The 14324-nt window shown below is 53.4% G+C and overlaps 1 long non-coding RNA gene across 1 annotated transcript in view; it reads left to right on the plus strand.

Moving 5' to 3' along the window:
- Nucleotides 1-9417: 9417 nt before the first annotated feature.
- LOC141727737 (uncharacterized) overlaps nucleotides 9418-14324 on the plus strand; it is a 63481-nt gene continuing 58574 nt past the window's right edge. Inside the window, exon 1 of the long non-coding RNA XR_012578664.1 lies at nucleotides 9418-9536. This is a non-coding gene — a long non-coding RNA (uncharacterized LOC141727737). The remainder of the gene's footprint in view (nucleotides 9537-14324) is intronic.

Below are 14324 nucleotides of genomic sequence, written 5' to 3' on the forward strand. Positions count from 1 at the left end.
TCAGATTAGTTATAATTTTACACATGAATTTCTTAAAAAAGAAGCACCATAAGGCTGCAGGACAAAGTCACTTTCTAGTTGTCCTCTTCAGTTATATTTCAAGGTTCCAGAACAATTCTTGTACTGACAAACACATGGATTCTTCCTAGGCCCCTTTCTGCAGTGCCATGGTCATGAATTCCAATGCCTAAAATGATTCTTAATTATTTTTATATTTCTATTGGATATTACGAACAAAGAAGGACACCCTTCTCTTCAGAAAGGTCACTTTCATTATAATTAACACCACGAAAGGATAGTATAGGGACTTATGATCCTATATTTTCAGAAAAAAGGGATGAGAATTTATGCTTCGGTCTCTTATAGCCATCCATGTGTGTCACAGACATCTTTTCTGAAAAATCCTTTATTGGGATTTTTCTCCCTTCTGAGAAGCTGTGGCCTCTTTTTTTTACAAAATGTAAACAACAGATATCTGCTGCTGTGGAATGCAACAGGTGGATCCATGATTGGTCTCCTGTAGATGTTTGTATTTACTGACCACTCATGGCAGAGCTGCTCTTGCTCTCTGCCGGGACACAGACCTTTTTTATTCATTCTTTTCTGTCCTTAGTTTAGCTAGCCTTCTGGGAACTTTCTCTTCTATTTCTTTTAGTATAGTCATAATGTAGTATATATGTCATAAAAAAATAAATCAAGCCTTCTGAACATGGATTCAACATTCTCGTCTCTCTCTCACCCTGAAAACCCTTGTGACCACCATCACACTTGGACAACATTCCAATATGCCAAGGTATGTGTCCAAAACGTACAGGGGGACCTGTTCCCAGAGCCTGCAGGGACAGACACGCAGGGCAGGGACACCGTGGGACAGCCTGGGCTGCACAGGGCACAGGGATGGGCAACAGCTGCAAGACAGCCCTGCCAGAACCAACTTGGGCAGCACTTTGGCCATGGCTGCTGGGCCTGGGCCTGAGGCAGGAGCAGGAGACAAGTGACCCTTGCAGGGCTGGGGCCTCATTGCCTCCTTGTCCCTGCTCAGCAGCCTGGCAGGGGCCTCCCCATGCTCCTGCCCTTGCCATTGCACATCCCCACATGCCAGTGCCCATCCCAGGAAGAGCCCTGAGCAAGGAGGGAGGGACAGGATCTGCCTGGCCAGGGGCTGGGGCTCAGGCCTTGGCTCTTTGCATTCCTCAAACACATCCAGGTGTCTCAGCACCAGAGACACCTTTGCCTTGTTTGTCCCCAGCTGTCATCACTGCCTCCAGTATTCTGTTTTAACTGGAACCTGGGGACACTTTCCCAGTTGCGTTCTCCAGTGGGACCCATTAAAACTTTTAGAAACTTCAGAGTTTAAATTTAATTTTGAGTTCTTGTGAAGTTTTTTGAAGACACTTTCTGGGACTGAGTCTGATGTAAACAACACCAAATCCCCAAGAGTCTCATTAAAATCCTTGTGCTGTATCTGTGCTGCTGAGCTTTAAAGGAACAGCTCTTCCCAGGAACAGCTCTTTCCCAGCCCAGCAGGGCTGAGGGCTCTGCCTGCAGGCACTGAGGGGACAGGAGCCAGGCAGAGACAGGCTGAAGGCAATCGGATTGAGATGACATGGAGCTGAGACTTCACTTGGGGAAAGATCTTCACAGCCCCGTTCATGGTGAGTGTGTGGGTGCAGGGCAATGTCCCCTGTGCTCCTGGAGGGATCTCCTGAAGCCAGCACACCCCACTGCCTGGGGGATGTGTCAGGAGGACTCTCCCAGTTTCTCTGTGGCACAGAAGGAGCAGCAGGAGGAGGATGTGCTGCAGAGCGGGGCTGCCCTGGGCACCGTCAGAGGGACAGGGCAGGACGGCTCCTGCTGCCAGGGACGGCTGCAGGGGCTGAAGCTGGGACTGCAGCCAGGGCTGCCCAGGGCTGTCCTGCAGAGCAGCTCCTGCAGCCCTCAGGGCTCTTGGCCAGCCCAGGGCATGTGCCACCTGCCAGGGGCAGCTCTCAGCCTGCCCGGCAGCTCTCCATGGACGCTGCAGGGGAGAAGTTGGAGGTGGAAGGAGCCACCCCCATCAGGGCAGATTCCTCCTGCTCCAGAGATGGTGCTGCATGGCCAGGGCTGTTCTCGGCTTTCTCCTAAAGGGAAGGGAAAGGGGCTGTCAGCTTTGGCTGTGTCACAGAGACTCCTGCACTGTCACCCTGGGCATCAGCTGATGGGCCTCAGATCTCCCTCAGAAAGTGCCTCCTCAGCCTCCTCTCCCTACACACAGCAGCAGCAGCTCCTTGCCTTGCAGCATCTCTGTTTGTCTGGTCTGCCCTTAAGGCCCTGGTGCCATGGAGATGCCCCTGGGCAGTGCCCTGTGCTGGGAGGGGTCTGCAGGGCAGAGCTGAGCCCCCAGGGCTGGGCTGGGCTCTGGCAGCACTGGCAAGGACAAGGCTTGGATAGAGAGAAACAGCTCCCAGTAGGCACAACTCGAGGCAGCAGAGAGCTAGACCAACCCTTTGCATTCCTTCATGTCCAGCTGCATAGGGAGAGAGAGAAGAATTGGAGAGATTGATTTTGAAACTGGAGTCTTCTAAAAAGCCACGTTATTTTTAAATGCAGTTTTCAATTTGTACATCCGTTACTAGAAAAAGGTGAAATTAGCAAAGGGCACCTGTGTTGGAACAGCAGGTCTGACTGCACTGGGGCACAGGGAGCCCTGTTTTCCCTCTGGTCTCCCCAGTGCTCAGCCTGAGAGCAATGCTAAGAACAGGACTTCCGTTTCTTCTAAGAAACACACAGTTACTTTGTAGCCCAAACCTACACTGAAAAAAAAAAAAGGTAAATGAAATTACCCCAAGGAAAGAGAAGCAATTTTGAGTGCCTGTGTAAGAAAATAGCATTGAATTGACTCAGGGTACTTTGTCCAAATTGTCATGTTGTCTATGAACAGCTCAAAATGTCCAGATTGAGGAAATGTCCAACAGCAGCTCCATGAGGCACTTCCTCCTGCTGGCATTGGCAGACACGCGGCAGCTGCATCTCCTGCACTTCTGCCTCTTGCTGGGCATCTCCCTGGCTGCCCTCCTGGGCAACGGCCTCATCATCAGCGCCGTAGCCTGCGGCCACCACCTGCACACGCCCATGTTCTTCTTCCTGCTCAACCTGGCCCTCACTGACCTGGGCTCCATCTGCACCACTGTTCCCAAAGCCATGCACAATTCCCTCTGGGACACCAGGGACATCTCCTACAAAGGATGTGCTGCACAGCTCTTTTTCTTTCTGTTCTTCATTGGAGCAGAGTATTTCCTCCTGACCGTCATGTGCTATGACCGCTACGTGTCCATCTGCAAACCCCTGCACTACGGGACCCTCCTGGGCAGCAGAGCTTGTACCCACATGGCAGCAGCTGCCTGGGCCAGTGGCTTTCTCAATGCTCTCATGCACACAGCCAATATATTTTCCCTGCCCTTGTGCCATGGCAATGCCCTGGGCCAGTTCTTCTGTGAAATCCCTCAGATCCTCAAGCTCTCCTGCTCCAAATCCTACCAGAGGGAGGTTGGACTCATTGCAGTTAGTGTCTGTTTGCTATTTGGTTGTTTTGTGTTCATTGTTTTTTCCTATGTGCAGATCTTCAGGGCTGTGCTGAGGATCCCCTCTGAGCAGGGACCGCACAAAGCCTTTTCCACCTGCCTCTCTCACCTGGCAGTGGTCTGTCTGTTTGTCACTATCAGCCCAATTTACCATCTGAAGCCCCCCTCCATGTCCTCCCCATCCCTGGATCTGGCCCTGTCTGTTCTGTACTCGGTGGTGCCTCCAGCCCTGAACCTTCTCATCTACAGCCGGAGGAACCAGGAGCTCAAGGCTTCTGTGAGGAGACTGCTGACTGGATGCTTTCGGAAACATTAAACTGCAGGGTAATTTCCGCCAATCACTTGTAATAAAAGTCGTCTTTAATACTTCTTGATGGTTTCATTTGGAGGGTTTGCTTTTTTTCATATTGTCCACAAATAAATGTCAATATTTGTGCTATTTCTCATTTTATTCCTCTCCACATTCCTTATGGACACAGACTGTATCAATGAGGGGCTGCGCTCTCAGTGGCTTTAAAGGAGCTAAATCATCTGCCAGCAAAGTTTTCTGCAGAGATGCCCTTTTGTTGCCTTCTCTGGAGCTGCAGCAGCAATGTCTGTGTGCAGAGCTGGGGCAGATCAGTGCTGGCCCAGCAGCTGTGCCCAGCAGCAGCAGCACTTGGTGTTGCCAGTGCTGCTGCCGTGGCCCTGCCCCGCTGCCCTGGTGGCCCTGGTGTTGCTGCGGGGCCTGAGTGCTCTCGGGGCCGGGCACAGCCCTGGGGGTGGCAGTGCCGGGGCTGCAGCATGGACAGGCCATGGGCACTGCTGGGGCAGCGCTGACGCCTCAGGCCAGGGCCTGGGGGCTCCAGGCTCCTTGCCCAGGCTCTCTCAAGAACACACCCAGGCCAATGCTCAGCACAGAAAAGCCCCGTGAGCAGCCCCAGGCTGGCCGTGGGCAGGCTGGGGGCAAACAGAATTGCTGGGGCTCTGCAAGGGCCCTGGGGCAGACGGGAAGGAGCAGCAGAGCAGGGGCTGATCCATCCCCAGTGCGCTGCACAGCCCAGGGCAGCGTCCCAGAGCATCCTCATGGAGCTGCCAACAACATCCCCTCTCTGCAGCCCTGGCCTCTCCCCCAGCTCACACAGGTGCCCCATCCTTGCAGGCACAGACACGGCAGCACTGGCTCAGCAGCCCCTGTTTGCATTGCACAGAGCAGGGGGAGCACCCCCATGCTGTTGGTGTGGGGACATGAACCTGAGGGAGCACAAATGCCATCAGCCCCTGGGGCCAGCAAGGGCTGGGGGACACCAGGGAAACCACTCAGCTTTGTCGTGGCCTCTGCAGTCAGCCAGAGAGTTCGTTCCCATCAGCTGGGAGTTTCCTGTCCCACTGCAGACGCTGTTGCTCAGAGCCAGGGCAGTCCGGCAGCCACCCCCAAACTGCCCCAGACATTTCCTTGGCTTCACCTTTGCTTTCTCTCCTCTTTTCTGGTCCAGATTTCTTCCCATTTTCCTTCCCTGTCCCCTCCCATGCACACAGCCCATCCCTGTTCTCTCCCCTACAAACAGTCCATCCCTTTTTTCCCTTCCCTCTCTGGCCCCACTCCCCATTGCAGTTCCTGACTTGGCACCATGTGAACGTCACTTGGGCAGCCACGATCATCCTACAAGTGCTGCAGGAATTGTCTGCAGGCTCCTGCAGTGCCTGGTGCCGCTCCCTTGCCAGAGGCACCCCAGGCCAGGGGGGCACATCTGGGCTGCTGTGTCTGGCTCTGGGGCTCCCTGTTCTGGGCAGTGAGGAGGAGCTGCAGAGGCTCTGCAGGACTGACAGGATGGGCTTTGGGGCTGGCAGCAGAAGCTCAGGGACCTGGGCTTCTGGAGCTTCTGAAGAGGAGGCCCAGGGCTCATCCTGCAACTGCTCCAAGGGTGGTTTCAGAGAATCCCAGAATCAGCAAGGTTGGAAAAGACCTTGGAGATCATCAAGTCCAACCTGTGCCCTGACACTGCCTTGTCTACCTGAGACCCCTCTTCTCCAAGATAAACAACCCCAGCTCCCTCTGCCGCTCCTCAAAGCTCTTGTGTTCCAGACCCCTCTGCAGCCTTGTTGCCCTTCTCTGGACATGCTCCAGCCCCTCCAGGGCCTTCCTCAACTGGGGGCCCAGAACTGGACACAGCACTCGAGGTGTGGCCTCACCAGTGCCAAGTGCAGGGGAAGAATCCCTGCCCTGCTCCTGCTGGCCACACCATTCCTGATCCAGGCCAGGAGCCATTGGCCTTCTTACTCATCTGGGCACACTGCTGGCTCATGTCCAGCCTGCTGCCCATGAGTCCCTGCAGGTCCCTTTCTGCCTGGCTGCTCTCCAGCCACTTTGTTCCCAGCCTGTAGCACTGCAGGGGTTGTTGTGACCAAAGTGCAGGACCCAGCACTTGGTCTTGTTCAACCTGACCTTGTTGGATTTGGGCCCTGGATCCAGCCTGTCCAGGTCCCTCTGCAGAGCCCTCCTACCCTCCAGCAGATCCACACTCACACCCAGCTTGATGTCATCTGCAAATTTGCTGATGCTGGACTCAATCCCCTCATGCAGATCATCAGTGCAGATACTGAAATCCACGCTGGCTGGCTCTGATCCCTCGGCCATCCTGTGGGTGCACTGGGATGGCACTCAGGGTGATCTGTTCCAGAACCTTGCCAGGCACCCAGGTCAGGCTGACAGGCCTGGAGTTCCCCAGATCCTCCTTCCAGCCCTGCTTGGGGATGGGCTCACACTGGCACCTCCAGTCCTCTGGGACCTCCCTGCTGAGCCAGCACTGATGGTAAATGATGGAGAGCAGCTTGGGGAGCTCATCCACAGCTCCCTCATCCCCCTGGGATGGATCCCATCCCATCCCATGCACCTGTGAGAATCTGAGTGGCTCAGCAGATCCCCAGCTGCTTCCTCCTGAAATACAGGGGCTGTTCTGCTCCCTGTGCCCATCCAGCAGCTCAGGAGAACACTTCTCCCAAGGACAACCTGTCTTATTCTTGAAAACTGAGGCAAAGAAGTGGTTAGGTACATCAGCCTTTCCCTCATATTTGGTAACCACATCTCCCCCAATAATGAATGGAGATTGTTCTTGTACCTCCTTTTGCCATAGATGTGTTTATAGAAACATTTTTATTATCCTTCACAGAAGTGGCCTGGTGAAGCCTTAAGCTTTCACCTCTCTAATTTTCTTTCTGTATAACCTAACATCCTTAAACATTTCCTGAGTTACCTGCCTCTCTGTCCAAAGGTGATGCACCTTCCTTTTTTACCCCAAGTTCCTGCAAAAGGCCCATCACATACAGAACGTCACCTGTTGGCTAAAGTACACCTCAGAGGAGGAAAATACAAGAGTCTATAAATGAAAAGAGGGAAAGCAAGCTAGGAAAGTAAAAGAAGAAGAAGAGGCTGGGAAGGCTGACAAAAGCTGGGAGTCCCTTGATCACTTACCTCCCTCCTACCCTTGCACTACCTCAAATCCTTCCTCCAAATCCTCTTTCTGTGGACCCAGTTCCTCCTCCTCTCCCAGTTGCCATTCCTTTACCACCTCCTAACCCAGTTACACCTCCACCACCTTCCCCTCAGCCCTCTCCTTACTCTGTTTACTCTTCACTACCGTCCCCTTACCTCTGCCATCTCATGCACCCCTTATTCACCAGCAAGTTCCTGCTATGCCTCCCCTACCACAAATGAGAAGCCAAACAACATCTCAGAATCTCATGCCCAAGAGTGCAGTTGCCCAGTCAGCCTCCACAGCTGATGTTGTAACACCTGGTCCAAAGTGGCAAAAGTGAAAAATTGTTCCCCCTCAGAGAAGTTCTCATGGGCGGGGTGGCCAGTGAGATTGGATTTGTAAACACTCCCTTGACTGCGTCCAAAATTGGAAACTTTAAGAAAGAATTGTGAAATTTAGTGGAAGACCCAGTAGGAATTGCAAATCAAATTGATCCATCTTTAGCCCTAATATTTATACATGGGGAGAACTGAACTCCATCTTTAACATCCTATTTTCCCGGAAGAGACTCGATTAATACGAACTGAAGGAATGAAAATTTGGGAGAGAGAAAACCAACCTGGGCCCCCAGGTGACCAAAAAATGCCTTCAGTGGAGCCTGACTGGGACCCTAATCAAGAAGAGGGGAGAAGGAATATGAGAGATTACAGGTCCCTGATGACCAGAGGGATAAAAGAATCAGTCCCTAGAGGGAGTAATACCAGGTTAGCGTTGGACGGCACCCAGGAAAAAGACAACACCCCAGCACCATGGCTTAATGGGCTAAAGCAAAACTTCCAGATTTACTCTGATGTTGACCCAGATAGCCCAGAAGACCAATCTTGGGTTCCCTGCAGTTGGGGATGACCCCAAGAATCCTTTTTTCCCAGCCTGATGTTTCCAAGAAGGAGTCTGAATTCTTTGGCTCTGGTTTCCAAGGTTGTTTATTGTTTCTTATCTATAACATTTTTTCTCTGGCCTGCTGAGATCTTTTCAGCAGGTCAGACAGAGGCACACTCTCCATCCCGGGGCTGGTGTCTACGATTTATCCTATGAACTATGTGTACTTTATTTATCATTATTTTCCAATACCTAAAGACACACAGCAGGGGACTTTCAATCAAAACAAATGCACCTTTTATTGCATGCCCATAGCAAATGTAACAGAAGGATTAGAAAGGCTATAAAGGACAGAGAGAGAGAGAAAGGAGGGTTGGGTTGGGGAAATTGCTACCAACAGGGAGATGAAATCCTCGTGGTCTGGCCAACAGATCCATCTGGTCACGTTGGGGAGAATCTCACAGTCTTTGGGTAACTCAGGGCTCTTTTATAATCTACCGCCGGGAGGGAGCAGGACGGCACATGGAGGGCACAGTGGAGAATAAATGCATTGGGAACAGGCACAGACAGTCCAGGTCTGAACAGCACAAACCGGTGCCAGCAGTGAGCGGGGCCCGTTGTTTCAGGACTGGTTCCTATGGGAAACATCCCGCTTCCCATAGCAGACATCCTGCTCCAGTCAGGCCAGTACCCCTGGGTTAGAATTTGAAGGGTCTCAGTCTCAGTCCTTGGGGGGGCTTCAATCTCTGTCCTTGACTGTGGTCTTGAGGCAGTTGAGGGATCTTTGGACTGTGTCCTACAGAATGACATCCCAAAGCATAAAAAATTTATGCATTTTCACATAAAATTAAATGCAATGAATTAATAAATGATAACTAATTTTTTCTTGTTTATCATAGTATTATTCTATAATTGTATTACCAAATTTAAATTTTTATATTAAAAAATCTACTTTTTTAGCAAGCAAAAAATTTATTGGTCATTGGTTCTAATTAACAAAATTCCCTTCATCAATTCATTAACCAGTGTGCTCTTGATTTCTCTATCTTTATGGTAATTAGTCCTATTTTCAATCGTTTTCTAATCTTTTTTTTTATCATTTTCACAGAAAGGGTAAAAGGAGCCACTTCGGGGTCCATGGATAATTTTCTGGGGCACGTTTGTGGCAGTTTTGGGTCTGGGGAGGGAATTCAGGGAGAACTTAGTGTCTGGAGGACACTTGGGGGAGCCGGGTGGGCACTTGGAGAGGCACTCAGGGATCCTGAGGGACAGTTCGGGGTCCGGGGCAGCACTTGGGGGTCCAAGGGGGCCCTTGGAGGTCAGGGAAGGGAATTTGGGGCCCCTTGGGGGCTCTGAAGGGGCTTTCAGCGGCCTGGAGATTGATGGGAGTTGTAGGCACGGGTCTAACAGAGTATAACGGGGCCGCGGAGCATCATGGGAGTTCGAGGCGCAGCTGCCATGGCTCTCAGTTAAAGCGCGGGGCATGACGGGAGATGAAGTCCCGGCTGGAAGAGTGCGTGAAATGCGCCGCTGAGCATGATGGGAGCCGTCGTCCCGGAAGTGGCTCCAGCGCTTTGTTTGGGGGTCCGGGAAGGGTCCTGGCGGACACTTCTGCGTCCGAGCCGTGACTTGAGATCCTCGGGTAAACATAAACTGTTCGGGAGCACTTGCGGGGAGCTCCGGGAGCTCTAACCAGGCTCTTTAGGGCGGGGGGCTCGGCAGGACCTTACGCGCGGGACTGTTCTGAGGGGCTCTGGGGCCGCGGCGGGGAAGAGGAGATGAATTCCCAGATGTGGCTGTACCGGGCATCTGTGGGGTCGGGAGCACTCAGGGGGTCCGGGGACGCTTTTGGGGGCTCCCGAATGGGCGCTGAGGGGGCATTGAGGGATCCTGGAGGGTCTGGCGGACACTTAATGGACAAAGCAGTGGCGGGTCTCAGGGTTCTGTGGAGCGCAGGGCATGACGGACGTTGTAGTCCCGGCTCCAGAGGTGCTTAAAGGGGCCGCGGGGCATGACGGGAGTTGCAGGCAAAAAAAAAAAAAAAAAAAAAGTGGTGCCACTATCCGGCAGCGCTTCCGAGGTCCTAAACCAGGCGCTGATTGGCTTTGGGCAGTGATGGGCGGGAGTCTCGGCAAATGGGATGCGGTGGAGACGGGAACAGCCCATTCAACTTCTCCAGTCGCTCCCAGTAGAGCCCAGTTCTTCCCCAGTACAGACCAACACAACCCCTATACAGCCCAGTTCATCCCAAGTAGAACCCAGTACAACCCCAGTGCCCCTCCTGTCCCTCCCAGTACAGCCCAGTCCCTCCCAGTTCCCCCCCAATATCATCCACAGGATGCCCCAGTGTCCCCAGTCTTCCCCGCAATGGCCCCACTGTCCCCAGTATGTCCCAGTCCTCCCCAGGGTCCCTCCCAGTATGTCCCAGTGTCTCCCACAGCGTTCCCAGTGTCCCCAGTATGTCCCAGTCCTCCGCAGTGTTTCCAAGGACAGTTTCATTTCTCACGGTGGCCGTGGCAGCCAAACCCAGCAGTGGGGTCACTGCAGTGCCCATGGCCACAGCCCCTTGCAATGCCCAGTGCAGCTTGGGCTGATGATCCACCCTCACAGCTGGCCCAGGGCAGCTCTGCAGTGCCTTTGGTGGCACCTGGGGCTGGCACACACCTGAGCAGTGTGTCTGTTTGCACTGGGGAAACTCAGGAGGTTCAGATTGCTTCAAAAAACCCCAAAAAGGGCAAACCCCTCTCAGGCTGGGTGCAGCCAGCTCTGCAAGCACAGCAGGGCCCAGGGCAGTGAGGACAGACAGGATGGGGCTGGGCAATGTGGAGCAAGGTTGTCCACACTGGGTCAGAGCTTCAGGCACAGCTTCTGTGAGCAGGCCAGAGCTGCTGAGGAGAGACCCTGTGTCAATATCAATCACAGAATGCTGCAGTCACCTCTGCTCTACAGAGAAATTTAACAAAAGACACCCTTTAAAAAAGGAATGTATATTTTATTACTGCTCTTTGAAATCTTTCTCCATAACTGGACTAGGAAAACTTTAATGACCCTCTCAGGGCTTTGATGTTGTTTACATCAAACTCAGTCCTTGACAGTGTCTTCACAAAACTTCTCAAGAACTCAAAGTTATATGAAGACTCCAAATTTTCTTGGAGTTTTAATGGCTCCCACTGAGGACCATGACTGCCTGCCTCTGCTTGCCCACACAAAGGCTCCTTCTGGGGGACATGCTGCACTACAGCCCTGCCCTGGCAGGGAAATTCCTTTCTGTTTGGGTCCCTTCTGTTTTCCCTATCTGCCCATTGCATTAATTCTTTCTTTCTCTGGCTGTTCTCTATTATGCCAAAATGATCCACCATCTCTGAAACCTCCCTTCAATCCCTCCCAGATCTCCTCTGCTGTCCTCAGTTTCCACTCCACTCAGCACAGAGCTGCTCTCATTTGCTATTTCAGAGGGTATAGTTTACTCAGGCCTGAGCTGTAGTGAGGGCTAACTCCCAACATCACATGGAAATGTAATCCTCCCAGTGTGTTGTTTATATACAGTCACTAAATGTGAATTACAATTTACCGATTTCCATAAATCACATCCCAAGTTCCCAGATTCAGTCCTTGTTTTCTCTAACCCTGCACTCTTCAGCCAGATGTCTTCATCTTCCCTCCAACCATCCTTGCTGGGAAAGCAGCCCCTGCATGCCTTGTTCCTGTGCTGAGAGTTCACAGGCACAGTAAAAACTGAATTAATTAACCCTTTTGATATCAGCCCCAGGCTTTGTGTGGACAGGCAGAGGCAGGCAGGAGGCAGAGCTGTCAGCAAAGGAAGGGCCCAGCCAGGTGGGGCAGCCGGGGGATGCCGACAGCCTGCAGGGACAGAGGCGCAGGGCAGGGACACCGTGGGACAGCCTGGGCTGCTCAGGGCACAGGGATGGGCAGCAGCTGCAAGACAGCCCTGCCAGAGCCAGCTTGGGCAGCACTTTGGCCATGGCTGCTGGGCCTGGGCCTGAGGCAGGAGCAGGAGACAAGTGACCCTTGCAGGGCTGGGGCCTCATTGCCTCCTTGTCCCTGCTCAGCAGCCTGGCAGGGGCTGCCCCATGCTCCTGCCCTTGCCATTGCACATCCCCACATGCCAGTGCCCATCCCGGGAAGAGCCCTGAGCAAGGAGGGAGGGACAGGATCTGCCTGGCCAGGGGCTGGGGTTCAGGCCTTGGCCCTTGGCATTCCTCAAACACATCCAGGTGTCTCAGCACCAGAGACACCTTTGCCTTGTTTGTCCCCAGCTGTCATCACTGCCTCCAGTGCTCTGCTCTAACTGGAACCTGGGGACTCTTTCCCAGTGGTGTCCCTCAGGGGGAGGCATTAAAACTTCAAGAAAATTTGGAGTTTAAATTTAACTTTCTGTTATTGACTCTCAAAGACTGTGTCTGATGTAAACAACAGCAAAGCCCTGAGAGGGTCATTAAAGTTTTCCTAGTCCAGTTATGGAGAAAGTATTCAAAGAGCAGTAATAAAATACACATTCCTTTTTTAAAGGGTGTCTTTTGTTAAATTTCTCTTTAGAGCAGAGGTGATTGCAGCATTCTGTGATTGATATTGACCCAGGGTCTCTCCTCAGCAGCTCTGGCCTGCTCACAGAAGCTGTGCCTGGAGCTCTGACCCAGTGTGGACAACCTTGCTCCACATTGCCCAACCCCATCCTGTCCTCACTGCCCTGGGCCCTGCTGTGCTTGCAGAGCTGGCTGCACCCAGCCTGAGAGGGGTTTGCCCTTTTTGGGGTTTTTTGAAGCAATCTGAACCTCCTGAGTTTCCCCAGTGCAAACAGACACACTGCTCAGGTGTGTGCCAGCCCCAGGTGCCACCAAAGGCACTGCAGAGCTGCCCTGGGCCAGCTGTGAGGGTGGATAATCAGCCCAAGCTGCACTGGGCCCCTGCAAGGGGCTGTGGCCATGGGCACTGCACTGACCCCACTGCTGGGTTTGGCTGCCACGGCCACCGTGAGAAATGAAACTGTCCTTGGAAACACTGCGGAGGACTGGGACATACTGGGAATGCTGTGGGAGACACTGGGACATACTGGGGACAACGGGGCCATTGCGGGGAAGACTGGGGACACTGGGGCATCCTGTGGATGATATTGGGGGGGAACTGGGAGGGACTGGGCTGTACTGGGAGGGACAGGAGGGGCACAGGGGTTGTATTGGGTTCTACTTGGGATGAACTGGGCTGTAGTGGGGTTGTGTTGGTCTGTGCTGGGGAAGAACTGGGCTCTACTGGGAGCGACTGGAGAAGTTGAATGGGCTGTTCCCGTCTCCACCGCATCTCATTTGCCGAGATTCCCGCCCATCACCGCCCAAAGCCAATCAGCGCCTGGTTTAGGACCTCGGATGCGGAGTCTGATATTGGCCCTACTTTTTTTTTTTTTTTTTTTGCCTGCAACTCCCGTCATGCCCCGCGGCCCCATTGAGCCCCTTTGGAGCCGGGAGTACAACGCCCGTCATGCCCTGCGCTCCACAGAGCCCCGGGACCCGCCACTGCTTTGTCCATTCATTAAGTGTCCGCCAGACCCTCCAGGATCCCTCAATGCCCCCTCAGCGCCCATTCCGGACCCCCCAAAAGCGTCCCCGGATACCCTGAGTGCTCCCGACCCCACAGATGCCCGGTACAGCCACATCTGGGAATTCATCTCCTCTTCCCCGCCGCGGCCCCAGAGCCTCTCAGAACAGTCCCGCGTATAAAATTCCTGTCGAGCCCCCCGCCCTAAAGAGCCTGGTTAGAGTTCCGGGAGCTCCCCGCAAGTGCTCCCGAACAGTTTATGTTTACCCGAGGATCTCAAGTCACGGCTCGGACGCAGAAGTGTCCGCCAGGACCCTTCCCGGACCCCCAAACAAAGCGCTGGAGCCACTACCTGGACTACGGCTCCCATCATGCTCCGCGGCGCATGTCCAGTGCTTTTCCAGCCGGGACTTCATCTCCCGTCATGCCCTGCGCCTCCACTGAGAGACATTTCAGCTGCGCCTCGAACTCCCATGATGCTCCGCGGCCCTGTTAAACTTCATTAGACCTGCGCCTACAACTCCCATCAATCTCCACGCCGCTGAAAGCCCCATCAGAGCCCCCCAAGGGCCCGCCCGGACCCCGAAGGGCCCCAAATTCCCCTCCCTGACCTCCAAGTGGCCCCCTGGACCCCCAGTGCTGCCCCGGACCCCGAACTGTCCCTCAGAATCCCTGAGTGCCCCTCCAAGTGCCCATTCGGCTCACCCAAGTGTCCTCCAGACCATCAAGTCCTCTCTGAATTCCCTCTCCAGACCCAAAACTGCCCCAAATGTGCCCCAGAAATGTCTCCACGGACCCCAATGTGGCCCCTTTTGTCCTGTCTTTGAAAATGATAAAAAAGGTAACAAAAGGATTGAAAATAGGACTGATTGGCATAAAG

The sequence above is a fragment of the Zonotrichia albicollis genome, unplaced genomic scaffold (genome assembly GCF_047830755.1).
Source record: "Zonotrichia albicollis isolate bZonAlb1 unplaced genomic scaffold, bZonAlb1.hap1 Scaffold_254, whole genome shotgun sequence".
In the NCBI taxonomy this organism is placed as follows: domain Eukaryota; kingdom Metazoa; phylum Chordata; class Aves; order Passeriformes; family Passerellidae; genus Zonotrichia; species Zonotrichia albicollis.